Source organism: Clarias gariepinus, chromosome 28, assembly GCF_024256425.1.
Source record: "Clarias gariepinus isolate MV-2021 ecotype Netherlands chromosome 28, CGAR_prim_01v2, whole genome shotgun sequence".
Classification (NCBI taxonomy): Eukaryota; Metazoa; Chordata; class Actinopteri; order Siluriformes; family Clariidae; genus Clarias; species Clarias gariepinus.
In genome coordinates, this window is record NC_071127.1 from 18,091,840 (window position 1) to 18,104,175 (window position 12,336).

The window sequence follows — 12,336 nt, forward strand, 5'->3', positions numbered from 1 at the left end:
GTGACGGTGACTAATCTGTGGAGTGTATGCACAGGACTTCTGTAGTAAACTCAGATAGGAGGGGCATCCTGAAAGACAGGCATGAGAATAGATGTCCAGGATGGGCTAGCCAAAATATCACGTTATCTTCTCTCTCTCTCTTTGTCTCTCTGTCTCTCTCTCTCTCTTGTGTGTGTGTGTGTGTGTGTTAGAGAAAGAACAATAGCACTTGACTCATAAACAGGAATTGTCTGTATCCTGAACCAGAACCCTGTGTCCAATTCTTCACACACACACACACACACACACACACACACACACACACACACACACTGCTCTTTTCCTTGCCCTTTGCCCATAGGAGGATCTTACGTGTGTTTTCCTCCAAAGTTAAACCCACACCCCACCCGTGCCAGCTGCTACCATACAGCAGAGCAATGAAGCAACAAAGGAAGAGAGGAGACAGATGGAAACAAACGAAATACAAGAGGCATTTAGGTCAAACTGGGAGTGAATAAAACCCTTTATTTCTCTACACTGGTGCACTTATCCTAGCATTTCATTAGTGCTTGAATACCATCAAGGTTGAAAGGTTTCTCAGGAGTTCCTGGGAGGCCAGGGTTTCAGACATTTACACTGGCCTCTCAGGAACTCCTTTAATGGCACAAACATGTGTGGAAATGGCTTGGAGCGTGGTTTAGGATGTGGCCGAGTTCCTGTAACGTGCAAGTGGTGTTTGTGAATGATCCTGTCAAGGACACGACCGCAGTGGGCTCTGAGCCACCTCGGCCGGGATCTTCATTCACAGACGTACGTCCTTCTTTAAAACGTTTGCACCATTCAAGTCTCATCACCGCATTGTGCTTGAAGTCTTCTGTAAATGTCAATCGTTTTCACGCCTTTATTCGCCAGAAATGTCATCTTTATTTAAGAAATGTCTTGGGAGTTCATTATGAGACGTCTGCACAACTTTAACTTCAAGACCGAGCACAAAGCAAAATCACAGTCTCTCTCTCTCTCTCTCTCTCTCTCTCTCATCACAGATATTGGTGTTTTATTTAATTGTCACATGGAGGGGTATCGCTCCCAGCTGTGTGGTGCCATTTCCACTGGTCCTCTGGCAGAGACAGGAATCAATTCTAATGAGCCCAATGTGGCCTACTGTAAAACACAGCTGGAGTAAATGGCTTTAGTCTAGACCGGAACCCACTGACCCGCTTCTCGATCATTTATCAAAAAAATAAAAAATGAATAAAAAACTGTACAGGTGGTGAATCTCTAACCACTCTCACATCACCTGAGCGTGTGGGAACACATCCTCATAGACCAAACCGACTCATGTCTCATGTTTATAGCCATGCACTGTAATAAATCTAGGTAACCCTGGGGTTTGCACTGTGGACTTTATTACACTATGTATTTTAGTAGTATAGGCTGTGATTTGCAATGTGAGCTAGGCTTAAAATACTTACAATGTTAACTGTAATTAGGCTAGACTATATTCTGTTGATGAAAGAATTACGCAAGGCTATCTTTGTGAATTGATATAGAAGGTTGGTTTTAAACATCTGAAAACTGGTTTCGGGTTAAGTTTATGGTGTAAATTCGGTGAGAAATACTCCATAACAAAGAATTAATAGAAGTGATGAAGGTCTTTTTGAGGTGAATATGACTGCTGTAGGATCACCCACATGACTGAAACACAGACAGCAGTACGGTGTACTGTATTTGGGGCATGGGGCTGCTTACAGCTCGGCTTATTGACTATCAGAGTTTAGGGTGAAGACAATGGGGTCACTCGTGTGTCTGTGTTTACTACAGGCATCCACACGCAACGTTTATTAGACGACATGAAGACATAAATAAATAACCATGGAAGAACAATTATGGGAACAAGAACACTACTGTTTAAGATGAATCACTTGCCCCCCCCCCCCCTCCCCTTTTTACTCTATGTATTACATCATCAGTGCTGTATTTTTTAGGAGTGTACCCATCTTCGTTTAGCTTTTATAATTATTGATACCTGTAGATCACCTTATCATGAATGACTTACAGAAGTGCATCAGTAAATACCTCCCGGACTAAGAATACCATCTACTTAAACTCTGTTCTTCTTCTTCTATTTATTTATTTATTTATCAGATTTTATTGTTATTTAATTACTTTACTCAGATGAAAAGTATACTAAGCATATTAAATCTTAACATCCCAAAGCATGCTTAATTGTCCTTGCAGTCAGACTATTGATTGTTATTATTTAAATTTGCTGTTTTGGAACAAAAAAATTGTACTAAGTGTATTTTAGTTGTAATTAAAATGTATTACATGTACTTTTATTTGCTCAAGTGAAACACCTTTGAGTATACTTTGTACCCTTAAAATATATGGTTGTGAACATACCTACTGTAATAGTGATTAGTGAAATAAAAGTATATCTTTATAGTATATTATAAAAGACAAAAGAATTAGCATAATGTCTAATATACTATAATTATCTTCTTATTGCAGCAGAAGCGTGCTCAGTTATACTCCTGGCTAATTCCAGTTACTAATAAAGTACATTTTGTAGATAATAATAAAATATTTTGGTCCGTCCATGTGCCATCCTTCACCCTGGGCAACAGATCCTCCCCATCCTGAAGATATATCCGGCGTTTCTGTGGTAGTTACTTAAGGAGTCGGGTTGCCAGCTCGAAACCCAATTGTTATTCACACACTACAGGCAATTTTGGAAAACCAATTAGCCTCAACCTGCATGTCTGTGAGAGGAAACCAACCAAGCACGGGGGGAACATGCCAACTCCATGCACACAGACCCAAAGTGAGAATCAAACCCACACCCTGAAGATGCAAAGCGACAGTGCTAACGCTTTATTTGTTAGATATATATTACTCCACAGGGAACATGTCCATGCTCAGGAAGCCATCATACATCACCCCTGAAGCAGGTGGGGTCGAGGGCACAACAATGGCATTGTGTCAAGTCAGAGCTTGAACCGATGACCTTCTGATCTGTAACCCAGAGCATTAACCCACTGATTTTAAGGCCAGTGAAATACATTAACACAATCACTTATGATGAGGCAGATTTTATTCATGAGTTTAACAGTTTTTTTTAACAAATTGCACATGATTCCAAAAAAAGTAAAAAAACAAACAAACTCTAAAGAACAGCTAAATAATCAATCGTTTAAACCCTTTAACTCCCACATAAGTTTGCACATGGCCAAAAACAAGAAAACATACTGTAATGGAATAAAGACCCTGTTCCCAGACAAGAGCAGCACTTTTTTTTTCAACACATTTTTTTTTTTTTTTACCAAAGTACCAGTAACGCTTGAAGGCCACTTTTGGGGAAAGTAAACAACCAATCCAGAAAGTTTATCTCTCACACGAGGATTGTTTAAATGAAAAGGGAGAAAAAAGATCAAATAAGTACTACAGAAACTACACTAAAGTCTATTTTCCCGAAACATATTTAGACGGTTTAATACATTTTAAAGGTAAGTTTAAAGTTTAATTCCAAAAATTGGTAAAAGCATAATGTCCATATACCTTTTATATATTAACAGATTTTTTTATGTTTATTTGCAACGTGCTATTGAGGATTTAAAAGTATTCAAAATACCCTAACATAGGCCTATATATTTTTCACCAGGTTAGGAGGAGCTGTTCCGACATCTAGAAGAGGTTTTTCTCCACCTAGGAAGCAGAACAGAGACGAGTCTTCATGCATGACTTCCTTGTACCCTGAGAGATAGTGGGAGCAGTGGAGCAGCTCTGGAGGATCGATGGAGCGTAGTGCAGTGTCGAGTGCGATAAGTGCTCTGAGGTTAGTGAGTGCTGGCCTGCTTTTTGCATTGTAGGCAAGCATCAGTGTGTTCATTTTGATGGAGGGTGAGTACAGGAAGTCAGTGGAGGGAGCAGAGTAATGGGGTGGTGGTGCACCTGCATGACTTTTTGGAGTTAAGAGGAATCCTGAAGGAGCAAAGCACAGGAGTAATCATCAATTCAACACAGTGATAAAAAAAAAAATAAATCAGGTAGAGACTTGTCTCACACTTTCAAGACCCTTGCGTCAATCCTGAGCTTTCACTTGTTCTCTTTGTTCTCGTACCTCCTCGTATCTACATTTTACCATTATTCCCCATTGGTGAATTGTACTGGAAGATGTTTTTTGTTGTTGTTTATTGATACTCATGGACAGGTCATTCATTCATCTCAACACAACGATACAAGAAGAACATAAGAGAAGTCCACTTCTACAGTAAGCAAAACCACTGGATCTACTAGGTGGCAGCACTACCCACTGTGCCACTATATAGATAATTAGACTTCTTTATTAGCCTTTAACGGTAAAATTCCCAATGCATGAACATAGTGTGGTGTTCTTTACAGATATACACTCACTGACCACTCAACCCGAGCATCAGCATGTGAAAGAAAGGAAATATGAGTTACCGTGAACGTGGCATGGTCGTTGGTGCCAGACTGGCTGGTCTGAGTATTTCTGAAACTGCTGATCTACTGTGATTTTCAATCACAACCGTCTCTAAGGTTTACAGAGAATAGATTGGAAAAAAAACAAAAAAACTGAAAAATATCCAGTGAGGGCAGTTCTCTGGGCAAAAATGCCTTGTTGTTGCCAGAAGTCAGAGGAGAATGGATAGACTGGGTCGAGCTGATAACATCTCGTTAAAAACTCATCAATCCTTAAAGCAGATGGAAATCTGCAGCAACTTCTTGATGCAACAATGACAATTTGGAGCAAAATCCTTACGAAATGCCTCCAGCGCCTTGTTCAATCTACAATATGGCACAACCTCGGGTCTGTGTGTGGAGTTTGCATGTTCTTCCAGAGCTTGGTGGGTTTCCTCCAGGTACTCTGGTATTCTCACACAGACATATACATTATTATAATTTCAAATGGAGTCCCAGTGTGTGTGAATGCTGGTCTTTGAATGAAGGTCCCACCACGGTCGTAAAATGGGAATAAATACAACGGTCAACATTGGCCTCCACAGTTCCTAGTTGAACTACAGCGGTTCCTTGATAGATGGAAGGATGGATGGTTACTTTAGTATAATATTATTCCATCAAAGGTAAGAACAAATCATCTGGGGCCTTTTTTTGTGTAGATGCAATGAAATGTATTATTATTTTGCATTTTGTATTAAATTTGTACTTGTATGTATGTTTACCAATGTTTTAACCATTACATTAAGAAATAAGGGAAGGGGGCCCCAAGACCTTTTCGAAGTACTATACATCTGAATTAGCATCGAGCACACGGGCCAGACAGTCGGGGTCAGGTTTGTGGCCTGTGGAGATGATGAAGTACAACTACATATTTGCTTTGTTTACAGAATATACATTCTGTCCTGATAACATGGATACCGTATGTTGGTCTTACACATCTGACTTGCATTGTGAATGGCGCATGCTGAACAGGAACATATGTAACCTTTAACTGCCTCGGAACAAGAGGCCAAGCGTTCAGAATGCAAAACATACAGCTGTGGTAATGTGCAAACCATGCAGATGTGGGGGATTATGTATTGCAATTATAAGTGATGTTAGGAGTTCAGCAGAAATGTGTGTGTGTGTGTGTGTGTGTGTGTGTGTGTGTGGTCTAACAAACTAAGCAGATCTGTTGACCCCATTATGGAACTCGAGTTGTGTACACTTAAAGTCTGAAACTTTGCAAATTACAGGCAATAAAACAACTTTTGGGTGTCATGTACACAGTTTAGACAATTTACAATACGGTTTATTTATCTTACCAACACCGAATAGACTGCGTGGTTATACAAAAATAATTCAATTTGAGATGGTTATGTGATTAGTGCTGATTATATTTTGTATAACCAAACAGTCTGGAGTGTGTTACTGCTCTTGTACTGTTTATCCTGTGGAGAATGGACCACTAGGGAGAACATGCAAACTCAAACCATTTGAGCCCCAAATCCTGGAGGTACAGTACAAGGCAGCAGTGCTAACCACTAAATCACCATGCTGTCATATAACATGCATTACGGCTGTCATAATTAAGCAGGATCAAACCTGAGGTTGTGCTGTTGTGCTGAATATCAGCACAGCTGTGATGCCGTCGTAGGCCAGACAGTTATAAAGGGTAGTGTAAGGAAACGTTAGAAATTATCCTTTGAGATTGATAAACATAATGCCTTTAAAATGTTTCTATATTGAATAAATACTTAAAAATACTAAAAAACAGTGAACTGCTATTAATGAGACAAAGTCAATAATTGATGTGATGTGATGACCCATTTCTTAAAATATAGTCTCAGCAACGAGTGGTGCAATTTGATAAGGAAATTACACTATAGAAACAAAAGTATTCGGCCAAACCTGCAATGAGATTGTATCCGAATACATATACTGTACTTCGATATGGAGTAAGTTCCCCTTTTGTAGCTATAACAGCTTCCACTCTTCTTGGAAGGCCGTTCACAAGATTGTGGAGTGTTTCTGTGTGATCTTGTGCCCGTTCATCCTGTAGAGCACTTACTGTATGAGGTCAGACACTGATGTTGGTCGTGAAGGCCTGGCTCACCATCTCCATCCCAGTTCATCCCAAAGGTGCTCAATGGGGTTGAGGCTCTGTGTTAGGGCCAGATAAGTTCTTCCACACCGAACTCATGTCAATCAAATCATGTCTTTAAAGGTCTGGCTTTGTGCACGGGGACACAGTCATGCTGGAATAGAAAAGAGCCTTCCCCAAACTGTTGAAAATAAGTCTTTTGCACAGTACTGTAGTTTTAAATTTATATCGGTAATACTGTATGTAGCCACAAGGTGAGGGGAATGAAATATGGAGGTGGTAGACGGTCCAAACGTTCTAGATCTACTTTGTATTTACTCTAATTTCACATCAGATAACCTCTGAGGTTCTGGGGTCAATTTGCAAATAGCATTAAATATGGGTGTGCTATGTAGGGTGTATGATCCCTTGTTCCACACACCAAGTAGTGCCCTTGTTCAGGAGTTAGAGAGTGATTTGGGAGTCAGTCTTGTATTAAAAGCTAGTTTGCGACACGGATGGGTCAGAGGCGACTCAGATGATTTTTACGAAGATATCATGTTGTAACGTCATCAGATGTGCGTGACCTTCTTGCTAAAAGTGCTCCTGAGACTGTGTGTGAATGCAGGTTTTGGCAGGCAGCTGCTCTCTCCTCTGTACCACGACCCAATTATTGTTATAACACCTGGGACGCAGAGTGATACATATAGTTAAACGTCCCAGTGCTGTTACTGTCCATTATCAGCACTCGTGGAACGCCTCTCGTCCAATCAGATTACTCGGTCGGCGCTAACTGCTATATAATTATGATTTAATGTGGAACATTTGACAAGTTAGTTTCTGTTACTAACTTATTTTCATATTTATCACTTTTTCTTCACCATGTTTATTATTATTATCACGTTCTCTCTCACACATCTTGGTGTTTGCTCTCTTGCTATAATGACATTTCAGGAGGTTGTTTTTTAAATATTTAGAAGGCGTGTGTAATATTTTGCCAGGCAGATGTCATAAGGCAAATATGCCTTTTTTTTGTTTGTTCTGGTGTTAGAGCATTCTCAGGCTTCACCGCTCTGTAGTGTATCGGTATAGACATGCAGGACATTTTGTGATATTTTCTCCCTGACCTCTATGGCCCTTTTTTATTTTTCCTTTCCCAGTCCCTGTGGCACCTGCCAACCTTTGACCTTTGATCCTTACCAGTGTGCCACCCATAACAGGAGCATGTGTTGACTGTGAGCTCATCCTCTGTAGCTTATCCTCCCACTCTAAGGTCAATTCCTCCGACCAGTTTTTTTATCCCTATCTCTGTCTGCCTTATGTTTTTCTTTACCTTTATCTATCTCTTTCTGTTTCTTGGTCTATCCATCTCTGCCCGCCCATGTATTTCCGGCGTCAGTTTCTCTGTCCACCCCTCACCTTTTGTCATTTATCTTGTAAAGTTTCTTCTCCTCATGTTTCTCGTGACTTCCTCTGTCAGGCATGTGCAGCTTTTTTGGTGGCATGTGTTTGTAGACAACACTTGCCTGTCTGAATGTCCCCTCTGTTTTTTTTTATGTATCTTGTTTGTCAATTGTCATTGCTTGTATTCTTTTGTAAAAGTGACCTTGGGTTCTTGAAAGGCGCTATAAAAATTAAACATATTATTATTATTATTATTTCAGGTTGAAGCCCATGTACATGTCTGCCTGTTTGTCTTTCTGTACGGCAGAACTCTCTGTCTAAATTATTAATATACAGTAAAGCAATCACATACTGTAAGGTTGAGTATTAGCGGTTATAATATTCAGCGGTGAAAAAATAAACAAATCCCAGTAAAAATATTCAGTTTAGCTTTTCTAATTAATATTTATTGGTGCAGGTGTTTGTTATTATTACCTGATAACTGACCATTTTGATTCATACAAATTCACATTTCATACAAACCTAAATAATTCTTTTGACTGTGTAAAGCTGCTTTGTGGCAATGAAAATTGCTTAAAGCGCTATACAAATAAAATTGAATTAAATTATTATTATTATTATTATTATTATTATTATTATTATTATTATTATTATTTCATTTTTTAATGAATTTTTCTTCTTTCTGTGAAGCTGCTTTGAGACAATGACCATTGTTAAAAGCGCTATATAAATAAAATTTAATTTAATTGAATTTGTTTACTTAAGCAAGTAGCTTATTATTAGCTTATTTTTTAAAAGTAGATTATTTAATGCGACACATAACTGTTCATGACATTAATATTTTGATTTAATTCATGGTGCAGGTTAAATTTCAGGCAGATACCTAAATACTGCAAAAGTTTCATTAAATTCTGTCCAGCGGTCGATTTAAGACGCGCCGACAGTTTGACTCATGCACTATCATACACGCAATGTCAAAACTTGCGGTTCATAATCTTGCACATAAGTACTTCAGTTCTACTCAACATTTTAAAAAAGTTTCATTAAATTCTGTCCAGCCAGTTTTTCGTTATGCTGTGACTTCTTTTTGCAAAAGTGTTAAGCTTCAGCTCTATTGCTGTAACACGTCCTTTCCCTGTCTGTCCTGCTGTCTGTCTCTCTCGTACCTCAGCACAGTAATGTGTGCACAGCTGGACTCGACACAACATTCCAACAAACGCGTGTCTTTACAAACCTGCACTTCGTGTCCTGCCCTGCTTTTTTTTTTTTCTTTTTTCTTTTTTTTAATTCCCCCCAACCTGGAATTTTTACTGGCGTCATGATCCAGTGCAGCGTGTTTGAGGAGTGACGAAAATGTCCCTGAAATACACACTGACATCTAAGACGCGTAAATGACACAGACCATGCACCATTTTCTTCTATTTGTTCAGCAGGCTGTTTCTTATTGCACTCTTTATTTCAAGTAAATACTTAGTGAAAGACATTCAGGCCTGTTCTACTGAACGGCACGAGGTTCTGAGTTCAGCGCCTTTAATATCACTCCAACTGACCTCAGATCTCGAGGCAAGGGCCAATGCAGACTCACCTGCTGGGAATAATAACATCATAAAAAAAGTGATTTATTCTTTCAATATGTGATAAATATGCAGTTAATACCGTGCTGTGCAAAAGTCATGACCCCTTATTTCTTTATATTAAATTTATTAATGAATTTATGTAGATTCAATTTAAAAAATAGGTACAAATGTTTTCACACTGCCAAGAGATACAATAAAAAAAATGGGTTGTTTATGTAATAACCTCAGCAGCGACCTCATTTCCCCTCTTGTCTGTTCCAACCACTCAGCATTATTCAGCATCACCAGTGTACTAATCACCGTCCTGATCATCTGCCATCTGTTTCTCACTAGTTCATGCCTTAAGTTAGATGGGTTGTAATGCTTGAATGATTCTACAAACAAAAAAAAACATTATTCTGAAATTGCTCAGGTACAGGGACTGGACTAAAAGGTGAACCATTCCTTTAGATTATCTTAAAAATACAAGAAAGTCTGGCTCTGTGAAAGAAAAATATGAAGAAATGACAGGGCCAAGACTTTTGCACATTACTGTGTGTTGCAAAAGTTTGACCCTATTGTTTTAAATAAAATAGGCAATCAGGGCAATTTATGTGTTGGTAATTATTCAGATGATATTGTACAGAAAACAGACATTACATTAATAATAAAGTTATGCAATAGCCTACTTATTCATGCAGCTCAGTCTGAGAGATAAAATATTAACAGATTTTATACTGATTTGTCTTGTTAAAGATTTTTGATATTTAATATCTGTCATAAATAACAACGGAATTAAAATACATTCCTCTTTCATCATCTAACAATAACTGATTAAAAACAAAAGGGTGGTCTCTGATTCTTTTTTTTTTTTTTTTTTTTTACCAATATTTCAGTGTTATCACAATAGTAGTGTGCTTTTGCTCAATAACACTGCGCAGACATACTGTTAATCAGCTGCTTAACTTGGCTGTTATATTTGGTGAAAGGAATTCAGCTTAGAAGAAATCAATATTTATCCTGGCTTTTTGAAGACGTTTTAGGAGAAAGAATGGAAATGGGGTGCTTTGGTGGAGCATGTGGAGTTGGAACGAAGCTCTGTTTTCTCTCAGAGGAGAATGATTCAGAACCAATGTTTATATAACAGATAGCTGAACTGCTTCTCTGCTCTTTCCTAGACGTAACAGCAAGTATGGCATGTTTCAGTGACTTATCTTCATCATCATCATTCATTTGTACATACATCTCCTATACCGCTTTATCCTGTGTACATGGTCATGAAGGCCTGGAGGAAATCCATCACGCACACTCTATGGGCGGTTTGGGGACAACAATTAGCCTAATCTGCATGTCTTTGGACTGTGTGAGGAAACCGGAGAACACGGAGGTAACCAACCAAGCACCCTGGAGGTGCGAGGCCACATATTTTAGGATATGTTTTGCATGTAATGCACAAATATGCTAAATAATACAAATAATCTAAATGTTAGTTTTTCGTCTGATCTTGTTGAGGGGTCGCCACAGTGGACCAACTGATCTTTACAATAACTTGGCCCAGGTTTTACACTGGATGCCCTTTCTAGCGCAACCTCCCCATTTTATCCGGGCTTGGGACCAGCACTGCATCCAGTGGGTTGGGCATTGGCTGGGAATTAAACCCGGGCCTTCCGCATGGTAGGCGAGAACCCTATCACTGAGCAATAATACACAAAGTTAGAAGCACACAATTTGTACAGAATGTCTCTGTACACTATAGCATTATTGCTTCCCTAAAAACTAAGAGGCCCAAAACCCTTTTCCAGGATGATGACACCCCTGTGAGATCCACATACCCAGCTTCATAAAGTCGTAGTGTGTTTGGAATGTGTTGGAGTGGAGGACCTCAAGAGTCCTGCACAGAGCCTGAGTGAACTCAACCCCACTGAACAATCACCTCTGGGATGAACTGGAGCTGGGGCCTCCTCGACATCCCACCATCAGCACCTGAGCTCGTTAACGCTCTTGTAGCTGAACTGATTGAACACATATTCACTCCAAAATCTAGTGGAAGGCCTACCCAGAAGAGAGGAATAAAGAGCAGTACAAGGGTAACATAAGATTTTTATTAAGGCTTGTGACTGGCTGGCTGGGGTTTAAGCACTGGGTGGAAATCAAACCCAGGCTCTCCTTATGGGAGAGCCACCAATCCTTGATGCTGAGTTGATGGTTAGTCTATGGCTGGGTAAAGAACAGAAGAGAACAGGAGGAATATAGGGTTGAGGAGAGAGCTGTAGTACTAACATGATGTCATACTGAACAGGTGCTTTAGTCAAACAGAGCCTTGGTGTGTTATATTTGGCCATCATCTTTATGAAGTCAGACTAAACACAGATTCTCAGAAAGCTCAGTCTAACCTGAGCAAAGAAAAAAAAATATATATTAGCAGGAAATTTACATGAGGCTTATGATCAGCTGGATTTTTCATGGAATGTGAAACATTAAAAGCTGTACATCCGATAAATTCTTCGATATTCACCCCGTTACTCTTTACCCTGAGCTGATTGATACAGCGCACCGCTGGGGAAATTAACTCAACCTGGATCTCATTTTGCTTGTTATTTCTCACTTGAGCCATAAGTTTTAATTGCATTAACAGCAGAACAGACACATGGCATTTTTAGTCGTTATTAGTCCGTATGGGACAGTATTAGGATCAGCAGGTATCTGTTTCATGCCATAAAAGCAGAATAAAGGCTTCTACCAATCCTCTTACCCAAACATTCAAACTAATGGATTCTCTTCCTCACTACTTACAACATATTCTATGTCTACTAATGACTATTAGATATTTCATGGAGATCACTTAAATGAAAA